A 15,678-nucleotide genomic window follows, 5' to 3' on the forward strand; every position below is an offset into this window, starting at 1 on the left:
GTCTGTGAAAGCCAAAATATATATATGTATATATATATATATATATAGTATGCAGCAGTGGTTCTCAGGCACAGAATTTAGGAGGTTGGGGCAAGTCCTCTCCGTAGCGCTTAGTGAGTATGCTGAGCCATGACAGTAGAACGCTGACTTCCACCTAGCAGCGTCTTGACTGAATTTTATTACAGTGCAGCTTTCGCAGGTAGGACGTTGTTAACTGGAAACAATGAGACTTAAAATTTATAACCTATACTTTTAGGTTTTAAATGATGACTTTTCTCCTAACGAGCTCCAAGATCATCCAGTGAAAAAAATACTGTCCATAAAATATCCGGAGCATCTGCCTAAGAACCACTGCCCATGGTTATTCAATGTCTTCAGGCTCCACCCCATGAGGTACTAATAATTCCATAAGTTTAGCAGCCAAACCAAGTTGTCGAAATTCTGGGGCAACAGACAGCGCTGTGATGTGCCTGTGCCATTCTTCCCTAGCAGCTGAGCCTTCTGCTTTGCCCATGGTATAACTCATGAATTCTCCACCCAACGCCTCTGCAACGATGAAATACTCAGGCCAGTGGGCGAGGTACTGCAAGTAAAATGGAGTCCCATCAGTTTCTGTAAGTGGATCCAAGTTAATGTTGTTGAAGCGGAACAGGTCGTCCCAGGTGAAGGCCTGGAGCGTGCTCATAGCGACGGGGCGCCTTGTCCCCAAAAGCGGGCTCACTGCCACCCAGCGCCTGCCCAGCTGAAAGTTACCCTAAATGATATATTCTCTTTTCTATCCAGAGAAACTCATGCTACAACCTAGAATTCATTGTTATATATTTTAATGTAATATGGTCATATTTAAATTTATCTTTATCTCTATATATAGCTACATTAAATTCTACATCCACAGTCATAATATCCATATCTGTATTTGTTTCTATAACAAAACACAAAAACATATACAACATATTGCACAGCCTTACATACATGAATGGTGCCCCTAGAATAGTGGAATAAGAGAAGTTACATAAGACGTATGATCTCATGTGTGTGTGTGTGTGTGTGTGTGTGTATGTGTATGCATAAGACATATGATCTCAACGTGTGTGTGTGTGTGTGTGTGTGTGTGTGTATAAAAGTTCCTTTTATTTTGGCCTGTGCTTTATATAGTACATTAAATACATTTGTTTGCATTTGGCTTTTGTAGCTCGGCAGTATCCACTGAGAATGGTCTCATCTGAACTTTGATTCTTTCTCTTTAATGACTACATACCAGTCTGTGATGTAGACTGTGACATATATTCAACTACTTTTTCAGTGATGGTCATTCACATTATGAGGGACTTCAAAAATTCATAGAAAACTGGGAACCAGCAGTTAGCGTAGTGGCTATGTCGCTGGACTCCCACGTAGTCGACCGTGGTTTGCGTCCCGGACCCGGTGGCTTAGAACTCCTGCCGGGTGTGTGTGCATGCGTGCCCAAGATCCCAGGAGGAGAATGGAGGAGAAGGGATTGCGGCGTGACCATCCCCTCTGGGGGGGTGATTTCTTGCTTTCTGTCTCTATGTCTCTCTCTGCCTGTCTGGCGAGTGCATGTGCTCTATAGCGAAACCTCTCCAAAAAAAAAAAAAAAAAACAGTGACAATTGATGCATTACCCCTTTCAAAAAAGGAACCAAGACTAATAGATGTTCGACTCTCTCTAATTGCATCAATCAATTAAGTCACTCCGTTCTCCTGAGGGGAGCCGTGAGAGGCAGAGAGAATCACTGATGCTTAGTCCCAAAGACTTGTCTATAAGGTGAGAAGTATAATTTCCTATTTTATGAGTCGAAGTAGAAACAGGCAATAAAATGGTAGGCTATCCTTCCCTAATTATTTTATAGATAAAGCTCCTAGAATTTTGGAAGGTTAGGTCACTTGCTCAAGGGCACAAAACTGATAAACGATGAAGCTCAACTTCAGCATTCCTATCTCAGTTCTTTTTCTATGCTACGCTACATGGCTTCTCTGTTATAGGGCTGTGACCTCAAACATGAAAACATTAAATCGTCAAAGATATGTTCAATGAAATAAATATTGTTAGAGACTTACACTCTTTTCCATTGTCACTATACTATAATTCTAGGGCAATAAAGGGAATTAGTAGGTTTAGAAATTCCAAACAATAGATTAGAAGCCAAACTGTCTTGAGGTTATTCATCGACAACCTTTTGTTAATCAGTTACTCATTTTTTTCTACTCTATAAGTTTCTGATATATATTTTTCTAACGTAGAAAATAGTCTCATTTTCTGATTTTCTCATTTCAGTCTTTGAGCTTCCTAGGAAATAGTTGACTCCATCCCTGTAAGTGCCCCGTAGTAAATCACAAGTGTCTGTGTTTCTTAGTGCCAGAAAAAGCACAAAAGTGAAAAGGCTCCCTCAGGAGACATCAGTGTGGTGAGTTTTCATGACCAGCAGATGTCTGGAATTCAGCAAAAGTCCATTTACGTGTGATGGCTCCTGACACTGTTCCTCTTACAAAGTAGCTGGTGATGACATTTAGCCATTTTCATGAAGCATCTCATTTTTTCCCCCTCTGCTCAGCTTGAGATCGGTTCCTGAATTATAATCCCTGGCAGGAGAGCTGAAACAGGAAAACATTAAGTTTGTTGGCACCAAGAACTCCTTTCCTTCATCCTGGGATTCCATTAAAGCATCTCAGCTAAAAGGTATTAAACCTTTACTGCAAGTACTTATAAGAAGTACTTATAATAGGTATTTCCATTTGTTTGAGGAAAGAAAACAACTCACTGAAACAAAGCTTTCTAGTAGCTTGTCCTTTGTAGCAAAAGATGATAGAGTAAAAAATAATTTGTTGTCCAGGTAATTCAGCCAAAACAAAACCACATTTGTGATCTGGATAGTTTAGAAATCATATGAAGGGGAGTTCAAAAAGCTCATGGAAATGGAACGAAAGTAAAAGCTTATTTTGATGCAAGCAATTTAAAATTCATGCATAACTTTTTTCACAATATGCATTTTCCATAAACTGAAGACTGTTCATAGTTTTCCCTTATACCAACACTTACGGAGCACCTACGAGATGTAACACAGTGCGTTCAGAATGAACACTGAAAGATCACTGGGCAAGGACTCTACTTTCAAAGAGCTCACAGTCTAGTGAGGGAGACAGAAGAAGGAAATATTAATTACACTATGTATGATTATGTATTACACTATGATAAGATGTGCCTTAGGTGAGTAAAGAATAGCAACTTGTCTACCCAGTGCAAAGGGTAGGTGGGGCATGAGAGATGGTCATTAAACTGAACCCTTAAAAACATGCCCTCTGGCAAATTAAATTATAATAATAGTACTAATAATAATACATTTTTAAAAGAATGTGTGGCTAAAGAGGCATGGAAGAGGGAATGTGTGCTCATACCATAAGGCCATCAGAGCTGGAGCAGAGTGTGGAGCTGAAGGTAAGTAGGGCAGTAGATGGATCAGAGAATTGATAAAGGACACTGCTGGTGTGAGAAGGACCAAACCTAATCCTCTGGATCCATCTTTCCTAATACGTATGTTTCTTATGTAATTTGCATATGGGATTTCTAGTAGCACACTAAAGGTGTAAATTGGATCTGTAGTTACTACATAGCTTTTTTGGTCACAGGTTGAATAGAACTACATCCTGCCTTAATTCCACAAAGAATGAAAAATTCTCTCATGTTTTGAGGGCATGTGTTTTCTGTGGACCAAAATGACATGTCTCCATGCCAGTTAGCTTACCTGCAACGACCCGCACCTTTCCTCCATCATCTGTGGTAGAGTATTATTTTTTTGCTAGAGTTAACAAAACAAAACATGTACACGTTGCTCGAAATTTGGCAACACGTCTTAAAATGGCCAACTGAGAAAAGCATCATTTGAAAATTATTGCTAGGAATCAATTAAAATAAAGCTAGAAGGTAATGAGGAAACATTTGTACATTAGTAACTTAGTTTGAAGGGTGGGTCATTTAGATACATTATTGTTTAGAATTTTAAATAATACCTGTCTATGGAGAGCAGTGTGTGTGTAAATACATATGTATAAATATATAATTTGAATAAGCAATATGGCATTGGCTTTAAGAGCTTAGGGTCTGGAGTTAATTAGCATGGGTCTGCATTCTTGATCTTTTACTAACCTATTGTACAATGTTATATGGCAAGTTATAAAACATCTCTGAACCACAGTTTTTTCATCTGTAAAGCGAAAGTTATGATAGCACTTCTTAGAGTTGTGGGGATTAAATGAAATAGCACATATAAAACAATTAGAATAGAGTCTGGCCCAGTAAATAGACTAGAATACACACCCAGTAAAAGTTAGCTATTATAATACTGGAATGATAAAATTGATAGGATAAGGAGGGAAGAGAACAAAGAGAAACATAGGATAACCTGAACAATTGGAATGAACCATTGCATGCTTAATGAGGAAAAAAAAATCTGGAAGGCGGTGAGAATTTAGGAAAGGCCACGAAAGAAGAAAGGATTTCAGAGTTTGAGCTGTTAAGTCTGTGAAAGCTAATATATATATATGTATATATATATATATATATATATATATATCAAGAGAGAGGGAGGGAGATAGATGATTAGTAGTGGGTACATAAAGTTTGAGGCTCATGAAATACTGGGCTGAGGATGTATTAGGTTATCGGAAAAGTTATGACGTACTTTTTCTATGTTTTTTTTTGCAAAAATGCATCATGACTTTTCTAACAACCCCAATAGATTTTAGGAACCATTAGTCTATAGGTGACACCCAAGGAAATTACCAAGGAGAGAGCAAGGAGAGGAAACCAATCTATCCTTAAGATAATTACTTCAAATAGTAGCTAATGCCCTCTTAGTTTTCTGATTCTGTAAGTAATAGATTCTTTATGCACAAAATTCTGGTTAATTTTCTTAATAGTCATTCAAAAATTGTTTGTAATTTTTTTTAAACTACCAATTAGCATTTGCTCTGAGAAGAAAATCTTCCTGAGTTCTCTCTCATTGAGACTTCTAGCACAAGACACATGTAAAGTACCTCCTGCTCTGTTATCTTCAATGGAGGCCAAACAAAAGTAATTAGCTTGAATCCACCCTTCTTAGATGAAAGCCCAGCTGTGTCCTGTCCAGACAGGAGCGGAGATCCAAGCGGCAGGGGATGAGCCACTTACTCTGTGCTGGAGGGAGAATACTGGGCCCTTTGTGCTGCTGACACTTTGGCAGGGCAGGCTGGTATTAGAGGAGGAAGCCTATGATTACTTCAACTACAGATATTTTCCCTTCAGTGGTGTTACTGTGCAACCTGGAAGTTAAACTGCAGAGTGACCACCTCGGCACCACCCTGACTCCACCTTCGCCCACCCTTCCACAGATGCAGTGACCCGCAGTGAGGAAGAAGGGTGCTCGCCCCCTCCTCACTGCCCAGAGGTACAAGTCTCGTGATGGGAGGCCTCTTCCAAGGGAAGCAATTTGGAAAGGTTTTCAGCAGTCATCCAATGCAAGTTGTGTCTGGCTTCCTGCTCCTCTGCCTATGTCCTCTCCAGCCTCTACCTAGATCAGGAGGAGTCCAGTGGTAGATAAGCCAGCAGGCACTTGGTCTGTCCAGGGCAACAGCTAAACAGAGACACCAACTCTACCCCAATAAGAAAAGGCAAGCTCCAATGCACTCATTTAGGAATTGATCATTAAAAAGAAGTTATTTTAAGATCAGTATACATGCAAATTTCACTCTTTAGGTATTTTTCTGAATTACCACTGGGGAGAACCCCATGATATTTCCAATGCTACGAGCCTCTATAGGTTAATTTGCCCCTGAGCAAATCATGATAACCATGTTCAGAGTCACTCAAAGGGGCAGTATGTGACAAGCACAGAGTATCCATCCCTCACTCATTTCTAAGATTATGCCTGTTTCCCATGCCTGTGGGAGGGAAGAAAGGGCCCAGTGTTCTCTTTTTGGATCCTCAGTCAGTTTTCATGCATCTGGTTGACCTCCTCAGTGAGACAGAGATATGTGACCTACTTCTTTGTCATTTTATCCCCTGACTCCTGCCTTAGACACAGCTTCAGGAACAGCCGCATGCTCAGTGACTACTGCAACTCCACCCCACCTTGCCTGTAGACTTAATAGTTCTTGGATGACTCCCTAGTACTACATGAAGTTGTGTTGTAGTCATACCAGTGTGCTTTGTCCAGCAGTCATTAAACACCACAGTGGGTTACCATTACATAAATCACAAAAGGCAAGGCCAACACATGGTGAACTCTCTTCTTTAACTTCTGGAAAGTCTGGTTAAGTATGTGAAGTTAAAAGTGAACAAACAAGCAAAAAACATGGCCAGTCTGAAAATGACTACAAAATCCTGAAAGATGTTTGGCCTGTGGCCATGAAAAGTCTATTGTATGGGAAACCTCAAATTTCTCTCCTCACTGCTTGTGCTTGCATTTCTGGAGTTTCAGATTACTGGATCACTTGAGTGTCACCACACAGAGCTCAGGGCAGTTAGTTAAAGGAAGCTACTTAAATCCTGACAGCTTCACCCTACATTTACCATCCTCAATCTTAGATCCCAGTCCCTCTCCCTAAACTTCCTTTTCTCCCTCCTGTTGTTTTCTACTCTCTCTCCCTGGAAACATTGTCCCTAGGGTCATCAGAGTGTGTGGGGGGATTACTGACCTCTAAGAAGAAAGGGGTTTTCTTGTTGACATTGAAAGGAAAAAGAATCTATAGAGTACCTCCTTGATCCTTTTCAATTCCACTTTACTACTGAGATTGAACTAATTTCTTTTTTTTTTTTTTTGAGAGGTTTTTGCTATAGGGCGCGTGCGCTCGCCAGACAGACAGAGAGAGACATAGAGACAGAAAGCGAGAAATCACCCCCCAGGGGGGATGGTCATGCCACAATCCCTTCTCCTCCGTTCTCCTCTCGGGATCTTGGGCACGTACGCACACACGCCCGGTGTGAGTTTTAAGCCACCGGGTCCGGGACTCGAACCGCAGTCGACTACATGGGAGTCCAGCGACATAGCCATTACGCTAACTGCTGGTTCCCATAGATTGAACTAATTTCTAACTCTGCAGAGGCTTCAAAAGATATCCAGGAATTCTGTGAACATGGATAGGAGAATTAGGAATGAACATGGACAGTCAGTCATTCCAAGAAAATTCTGCTTTCTTTCTCCAGGGGCATTTCAGTATGTTCCCTTTAAAATACACAATTAAATATATAACACCTCTGTCCCTTCACCTCTGGGATGTGGGGTCTAGAATAAGCCTCTTTTTTTTTTAAAAAAAAACCAGGAAAGAGGTGCCTCCCACCCCTAACACAGGAAGACTAATCTTCTGAAAGCAAATGCCTTGGGAAGAAAAGCTTTAATGCCTGTAATTAATTTGTGTTGTTTATTGTAATCTAAGTAGGAGCTGACTTGAGTAGTGTGCGTGTGTGCATGTGTGTGTGTGTGTGTGTCTGTGTGTGTTGGAGAAGGATCAGGTAGAATGTCCTTTACCTTTTTTCCAGAGGAGTTAAAATGAATTACAGTGGGATTTGTTTCACTCCCAGAAAAGATTAATTTGGAAAACATTTCTTTTGACACATTGCTCATAATTAAAGTAATTCTTCATTTTCTCTGTTTTCTTTAAGTAAAAACTTGTGGCTTTATTTAACCTTCCATCAGTTAACTCTCTCAAAGAAAAATAACCTTAAACCCAATAAACACACACACTTGATTCTTTATTGACAGAAAGAAGAGAAGCAACAGCTGCCACTGGCTGAGGGACTCTAGCTTCATGGAAGCGCCAAGGTCAGATGCCGCTGTGTGTGCACCAACCTCTTGTTTCCTGCTTTTCCTGACAGGGGATTTGGCTTTGAAATTCTTCCTCCCCCAGGTTTCTGCAATGCATACAGCTGCATAATTCTATTACAATTTTGCTGGTAGAGATCTTTGCACAGGAACATTCTTCGTTGGACAACTACGTGGTGATCTCCTTTGTGTGAGGGACTGAGGACACAACGTGAGCCCAATAAATGCAAGCACTTCCTTCCTGGGGCTTATAGTCTGATAGGGAGGAACAAGCTTAAACAAATAATTAAAGAAATATGCAATTTAAAATAATGAAGGCATTCCAGAGAATAGTGCTGGCTGCTATGAGAACATATCTTGAGGGGACCTGATTTACATAGGGCAGGGAGGTATCGTGGGGAGCTGTCAGAAAATATTCAGAAGACTCTTTCCTGAGGAAATGTCTCAACTCAGAGCTGTAGGATGACCGGTGTGTTAGTACAATGGAGGACAGTAAAACAATGAAATATGAATGAGCATCCTCGTCTGTGGTAACACATACTGCCAGACACTGCTACTCTACAGGCTAGGACCTAATGAGATGCCAATGATTGATCCCTGGTCCAATCCAACGGCCAGATATGGTAGCAGGCACTATAATAACAGTGATTCAGAAGGCACTGACACAGGAAGATTGTGAACTCAAGGGTCACTTGGGCAACATAGTGAGACCTTGTCTAAGAAAGAGGTGGGTGTGGCGGTACATACCTGTAGTCCCAGCTGGAAGGCTGAGGCAAGAGGATCTTAATATATATAGTGAGACCTTGTCTAAGAAGTGAATGAACAAGAACAGGATCTATTATAATAGATAGGCTTCTAAATTGTAACACTTGGGAAAATCAAGTTGCAAGATGACACTGTTATATATTGAATGATTTTGTACTTCTTCACATATTTCTTTTCTTTCTTTTTTTTTTTTTTTTTTTTGCTACCCACACTGAAATTGCTTTTTGTTTGTTGTTTGTTTTGGCTTTGTTTCTGTCATTGACTTTTGACAGAAAGTAAGAAGTGACAGAGTGTCAATTCTAGGGGAGTTCACAAAAAGCTGGGCATCTTTCTCCCCACCCTCTTGTATTCTGGTGGTCTTCAGTGAGACGAGCAAGACCAGGCAGCCTTCACTTCTTCAACCCAGCCCTAAACGAACATACATGAAGCAGATGTGAACACTGCCACACTCAGAAGACATACAGCTTACTCTGTATAGCTACCTGGCTGAGCCTTTCTGAGATTAGCTGAACTGCAGTTGACCTGAAGACTCAGCAGAATAAGAATAATTATAAAAAAATCCAGTTTTGAGATGGTTTGTCATATAGCATCATTATGGTAATAGTCAAGTGACATAGATTCATATGATATAATATATTTGTGTAAAGCTTAAAAATCTATAAAATCAGAGCTGTATATTGTTAATACACATCTATATTAATAACATAAAAACATGAATGGGAACGATCACAGATTCACCAGAGTCACAGTAACGATTAGCATACATTGCTGCCTTCAACAGTATCTATAATGGTTCATTTCTTTAAAAAAAACCCAGAAACCTAAAGTGTGACTCACTTGCTTTTAGCCATCAGTAGAGCTGAATGGTAGAAATACAAGATATCTGACAGATTAGTCTCTATATTTGCTTGCTTATTAAAAAAAATATGGTTTTAAGAAAAGAAAAGAGCACTATTACTATGACCCATCAGTGAGGGACTGGTGTGTTCAATAATTAAAGTCATGTAATGCTGGGCCTCTGTTTTCGCAAGTTATTCAATTGTCTAGAATTTAATGTGACTGTGCCTTTTTTTTTTTTTTTTTTTTTTGCATACAGGCTGTGATGGTTAATTTTACATGATAACTTGGCTAAACTGTGAACCCCAGATGCTTAGCCAATAATGTTGCTATTGATATAAAGGTATTTTAGAAAACGAGAGTAATATGTAAACCAGTAGATTTTGAGTAAAGCAGATCACCTTCCATAATGTGGTAGGCTTCATGTAATCAGTTGAAAGCTTTAAGGAAAACAGACTGAGATCCTCCAAAAAGAAAAGAATTGTATCTCCAGACTACCTTTGAACTCAGCGCTGCAGTATCAACTCTTCCTATCTCTAGTTAATCTGCCTGTAGGTTTTGCACTTGCCAGCCTCACAAAGAGTGTGTGCTGAGTCCTTAAAATAACTCTCTTTCTCCCTCTCTCTCCCCTAGAGATCAGGGGATTTCAAAAAGTTTATGAAAATGTAGGATTACAGGATAAGTTCATTTATTGCAAAAAATTATGAAATTCATGCAGTATTTCTATTATACAGATTTATTATGAACTTTTCGAAAACCCTTCATATAGGAAATATTTGTGTGTGTGTGTGTGTGTATAAATACACAGACCGTGTAATTATGGAGAAATGGAATTGATTTGGCTCATAGCTGTAGAGAATAGGAAGTCCAAATTTGTGGTACTGGCTCAGTCTACTGTGAGAGCCTTCTCACTGTGACATAACATGGTAGCAAGGCAAGTGTGCACATGGGACAGAGCAAGCGTGGGTCTCTGCTCCTCTTCTCATAAAGCCACTAAGGCCATCATGGGGGCATGACCCTCATGACCTCATCTAATTCTAATTTCCTTCAAAGACCTACCTCAAAATACCACTAACATATGAATTTAAAGATTAAGTTTCTAACACTTGAAATTTTAGGGAACACAGTGAAAACGAAGCCATGACCCGGCCACTAGAGTCTGAAAAGAAGACTGAGGAATAGAATAACATGTGGGCAAGGTATTATTTGAAAGAATGAGACACAGGCCAGCATGTAGCCTGGTAGTTAAGGTGGCTGGATCCTATATGGTCACTGCATGGCTCGAGTCCCAGATCCAGTGGCTTGAGAAATAGGCCAGGCACATGTGCACGTATTCCCAAAATCCTGAAAAGAGGAAGAGATAGAGAACGGATTTTAGCACGACCATATCTTGAGTGTGTGGAGGGGTGCTTTCTTGCTACTCTCTTTCTGTCTCTGTCTGGTGAGTACTCATGCCCTCTAAAATTTTTTTTTTAAAAAAAGAGTGAAATAAAGAATAAGGTAGTGATTCTAGATTACATTAAGTAATGTCTATGTTAAAATAAAAGGATGTAATAAAAAACAGATAATATAATAAATTATTTAAATTTTATAATGCATAATAAAACAGATCTGAAGACAAGCACCACACTGCCACTTAATTGCTGTATGGTCTTACACAATTTGTTTAATTAATTTTTATAAGTTTTAATTTCCTTATCTTAAAATGCAATTTACTTGTCTTATAGCAGCTGTGTAAGTTGAGGTCATGTATACGAAGCAGTTAATGCAGAGTCTGACACAAACTTGTCGTTGTTGCTTTAGATCTCATTATTGCTACCAATGTCATCATTATTAGCATTGTTTCCATTATTATTTTTTTTTATCATTTAGAGTATATCTTTAAGAACAGGACTTAACTTTACATATATGCTAAAGAATGAAGCTATTGTACATGTCTATATTCTTCCTATCTTTATTACACTCAATGAGTGGGTTAACATTTTAGAAAATTGTCGACAATACTTTCAACTTACTGACATTGTGTATATTCATCCAGATAATTCCATTTAAAATTCTCCTATGCTTCCAACTCACCTATGTACTGGTCAGTTTTTTCTAGGGAAATGGAACCAACAGAATGTGTGTCTCTGTGTGTGTCTGTGTGTGTGTGTGTGTGTGTGTGTGTATGTTGGAGAGGTTGAGAAAGAGGGAGAGGGAGAGATTTTAAAGAATTGACTCATGTAATAATGGAAGCCGGTAAGTCCATAATCTGCAGAACAGCTAGACAGGCTGAAGATCTGGGAAGAGCCAATGTTAGCACTCACGCCCAAAGGCAAACCTACTGGCCACATCCCTTTTTTCCTAGGAGAGGTCAGTGTTTTGTTCTATTCAGGCCTTTAGTTGATTGGATGAGTATTCATTAGAGTATACCTATTTTAAATATTAATATAATCCCAAAACACCCTTATAGAAACATCTAGAATGATGTTTGACCAAACATCTAGGCAGCATAGCCCAGCTGAATTGATACATAAAATTAGCTATCACTCCTATTTTCTGTCCCCACTCCAACTATGTTTTGAGCTTGTTGGAAAGTCCAACCCATTGTTCCTACTACTTTCAAGCTCTCAATCACCCCCTTTTGTCCATTCCTCTCTCCTTGCCCAGATTAGTCACTGCAAACACTTTGAACTGCTTTACCAATTCCACTCTTTTTTTTTTTCAACACAAATCCATTTTTATTCATTTACATTTCATTATTTTAAATCCTTGAGGTGTACAGCATCACACAGATTCTGTGTCCAATAGCCTTAGCAGGAAGGTTGCTTTAGAATTTGGCTCGAACCATGGCACTGTTTCCATGGTCTCGGGTAACCTTTCCCCTGATTACTCTAGTTTTATTTGGTTTGCCACCAGGAGTCACTGTGTTGTTTTTTGCTTTGTATACATAGGCACACCTCTTGCCTAAATAGAATTCCGTTTCATCTTGTGCATAAACACCTTCAATTTTAAGAAGAGCTGTGTGCTCCCTTTGGTTCCTGAGACCCCGCTTATAGCCATCAAGAATGGCCTTGGACCACAGCTTTCCAGACATAGTTGCCTTTTAGAAGTCCTGTTCCCAGCAGGCCTCCACAGGCTCCAAGATGGCGGAAAGAGAACCAGTTCCACTCTTTAAACTCAAAATCTACTGCCTTGTACTACACTGATAAGTTTTATTGATTTCCATCAGCACCAATAAATATAAGGCAGTAAAAGAATGTCTTCAAAATGACTGTGGGAAAATAATTTTGAATCAAAAATGTAAACTAATATTAAGGTCTACAAAGGTTTATAGACTTTGCCACAGACAGAATATCTCTGAAAGAATTCTAAGAGAAGACCAGCCTCTGTGGCACAGTTGATAGCATTTTGCACTGCAGTGCTAGAAGCCACATGGCAACCACGGTTTGAATCTCTGGCTTAGTAGGCCTAAAATACACTGGAAATGTATGCACATGGGCCCAGAATCTTAATGAGCAATTATATGTAGATAATTCAAAACAAAGGCAAATCAAAAATCATTCCATACATTTCTAAACAGCTTAATCAAAGGATATTTTTGCATTTTTCTTTATTTTAGTTACCCCCCCTAAAATTTCCACAGCTTCTTTTACTATTTGGTAAAGGCAAAGACTTCAAACTTTAAGCATATTTACAAGATGTTGTGGCTCTGGTTCAAACTTTGTTACTCTCTGGCCAGTATGCTTTGCATTTCAGTCTACACTTACCACATCCTTGCCAATTTAATTTGAATTAAACTCTATTTAGTTAGTTAATTTTTGGTATAGGATATGTGTGTTCATGCACTCACTGAAAGAGACACACAGCACATGCATGAGAGAGAAAGAGAGAGAGAGAGAGAGAAATCTCCCCTACCTCGACAATGCATTCTCCTCTCAGGATTTTGGGCTTGCATGCACACAAGCCAGATGTGTTTTTCAATTGCCAGGTGCAGGACTCAAATAAGCTGTGAGATCCACCTGTGGGATCTCACAGCATAGCCCAGCTGAATTGATACATAAAATTATATGTACAACATAATTATCTCTGCCTTAACCTCCACCATCTACTGGTCCCAAATTTCGAATTATTTTAATTTGAGCCTGAATGCCTATATAGAATTTGGGTGTTGTGAATATAATTTGTAGAGCTCAGCTGGAGAGTGGAGAGTCAAAACTTGTATCAGATTGTAAATATTAATGGGATATCTAGATATAAAATGATTGATGGCATAATCTGACCTAATTGATTTTTTTTTCATAGAATTATCTTCTCTTCTTAAAGTTCTTGTATTGTCATCCATCACTCCAAGAAAAAAAAAAAGAAAAATGTGTTAAACATTTTTAATGGATGGAATATTTTCTGTGATTTCTATTATTAATTGTAAAAATTCAATATCTGGTCTCACTATTACATGATCAGTTTCCTTAACAAATTATTGACATATTTTATAGTAAACATCTGAAAACACATTTTAAGTTGCATTTAAATTGTGTCAGATTTTGTGTTATGATTCTGGAATAGGCTAGAAAATTATTTAAAGCTGTTTCTAAACCTTGTAGTTTAGTCCAGAGACTAGGATTCCAGCTGGACTTCAATTGGGGAGCTTGTAAAGGGAAGAGCAATGCTTTCATGAGTATCTGGTCACTCTGCAGTTATAGCTTCTGCCTTCAGAACTGATTTTGAAATGGGAGGAGAGAGAGACAGTGTATGCTCCTTTCAGCCTCTTTCTTGCCCCTGTGTTCATACACGTATCTACTGAAAACTTGCAGCTCATGTCAGTTGCTTACACTTGGATCTTAAGACTAAAAGCCAAAGGATTCTATTGGGGATTCAGTAATAGATCCTGTTATTTCCCTCTACGATCTACAAAATGTTCTCTTTCAGCAAAATATTTCTTGCAAAAGATCAGGATATTGTATTGTGGTGGAAAGAATATTTGATTAGGACTAAAAATCTTAGTGAATAGTCTTCAACCTTTTATTGCTAATCTAACTCCTGAATTACTTTGTAAACCTAGGCTGACAACAGAAATTTTGAATGCTACTCTTGTCATTTATGGGTACCAGAAAGAAACAGCCAAAAACTTCCCATCACTTACTTTTCGAATATTAACAAAAAGGAGTAGAATTAAATAATTTGTTTGACTCTCTGCCCACACTCACAGGCCTTAGATCCTCATTGACTGTTCTCCAGTCCAGCTTTGCTTGCTATGGTGCTTCTAGTAGTGTGTGACAGAGTGGCCTGCTCCTTGTCCAGGACCTGGGAACCAGCTGCTTTAATAAATTTGAAGTATTGTCATTTTGATGTACTATAAAATAGAGGTACTGAAATTTATGTTCTACTGTAATTAAAAGAAAAAATTAAATGGAAATATTTTGATGATCAGTATTTTGTGTTATCTGTACTAATATTATACTTTTTAATGTTAATGCATTACCCAGCAAAATAATTAGGAAATAGTTGAAACTGTAGTCTGTTAGGTTAAAACAAACAAACAAACAAAACAAACAAGCAAAAAGAAACTCACCTTGAATTCACAAACATGATTACAATGCTAGACCACAATGTTTTGACTAGTCTACTGTCAAAGTAGACATTAAACCCATGGACGGCAGTCCCATTCCAATCAGTGGCATAGTCTGAGAGCTGATTACATAATGAACCATTATATGAATTTTTTAAAACATAGAAGATATTCTTTTGCAACAGTAAAGGGAATTCTATGATTTGAATATATTCCTCCAGATTCATGTGTTGGAATTTGCTGAGCTATTGTAACAGTATAAAGAGGGTATTAATCTAACTACGAGACTGAGAGGTGGAGCCTTTGGGAGGTGACTGAAAATACATCAAGTTGTCAGGGTAGGGCCCCCATGATTAAATTCAAGTGGATTTATGAGAAGAGAGACACATAGGCTCATGAATATAGACACATACTTCTAGCCTATTGCCATGTGATGTCCTTTGCCACCCTGGGACTCTGCAGAGTCCCAGCATCAAGAACCAAATTGCTTCTTGACCTTGGACCTCTAGAATGGTGAACTAAATCAACTTATACTCTTTACAGGTGACCTGATCTGTGGTATTCAGGTAGTAAACAACAGGGAATGGACTGGAACAGGAAAATAAAAAGGTTTTGTAAGATATATATATTATATATATAAGATATATATATAATATATATAATATATCTTATATATATAATATATATCTTATATATATATCTTATATATTATATA

At 38.6% G+C, this 15,678-nt stretch overlaps 2 pseudogenes; both read right to left on the minus strand.

Annotated features, from left to right (window-relative positions):
- Positions 1-361: 361 nt before the first annotated feature.
- On the minus strand, positions 362-686 carry LOC102500643 (N-alpha-acetyltransferase 20 pseudogene; annotated as a pseudogene).
- Positions 687-12,158: 11,472 nt separating this feature from the next.
- On the minus strand, positions 12,159-12,491 carry LOC106734365 (60S ribosomal protein L35a pseudogene; annotated as a pseudogene).
- Positions 12,492-15,678: the final 3,187 nt, after the last annotated feature.

Source organism: Tupaia chinensis, unplaced genomic scaffold, assembly GCF_000334495.1.
Source record: "Tupaia chinensis unplaced genomic scaffold, TupChi_1.0 Scaffold000099_1, whole genome shotgun sequence".
In the NCBI taxonomy this organism is placed as follows: Eukaryota; Metazoa; Chordata; class Mammalia; order Scandentia; family Tupaiidae; genus Tupaia; species Tupaia belangeri.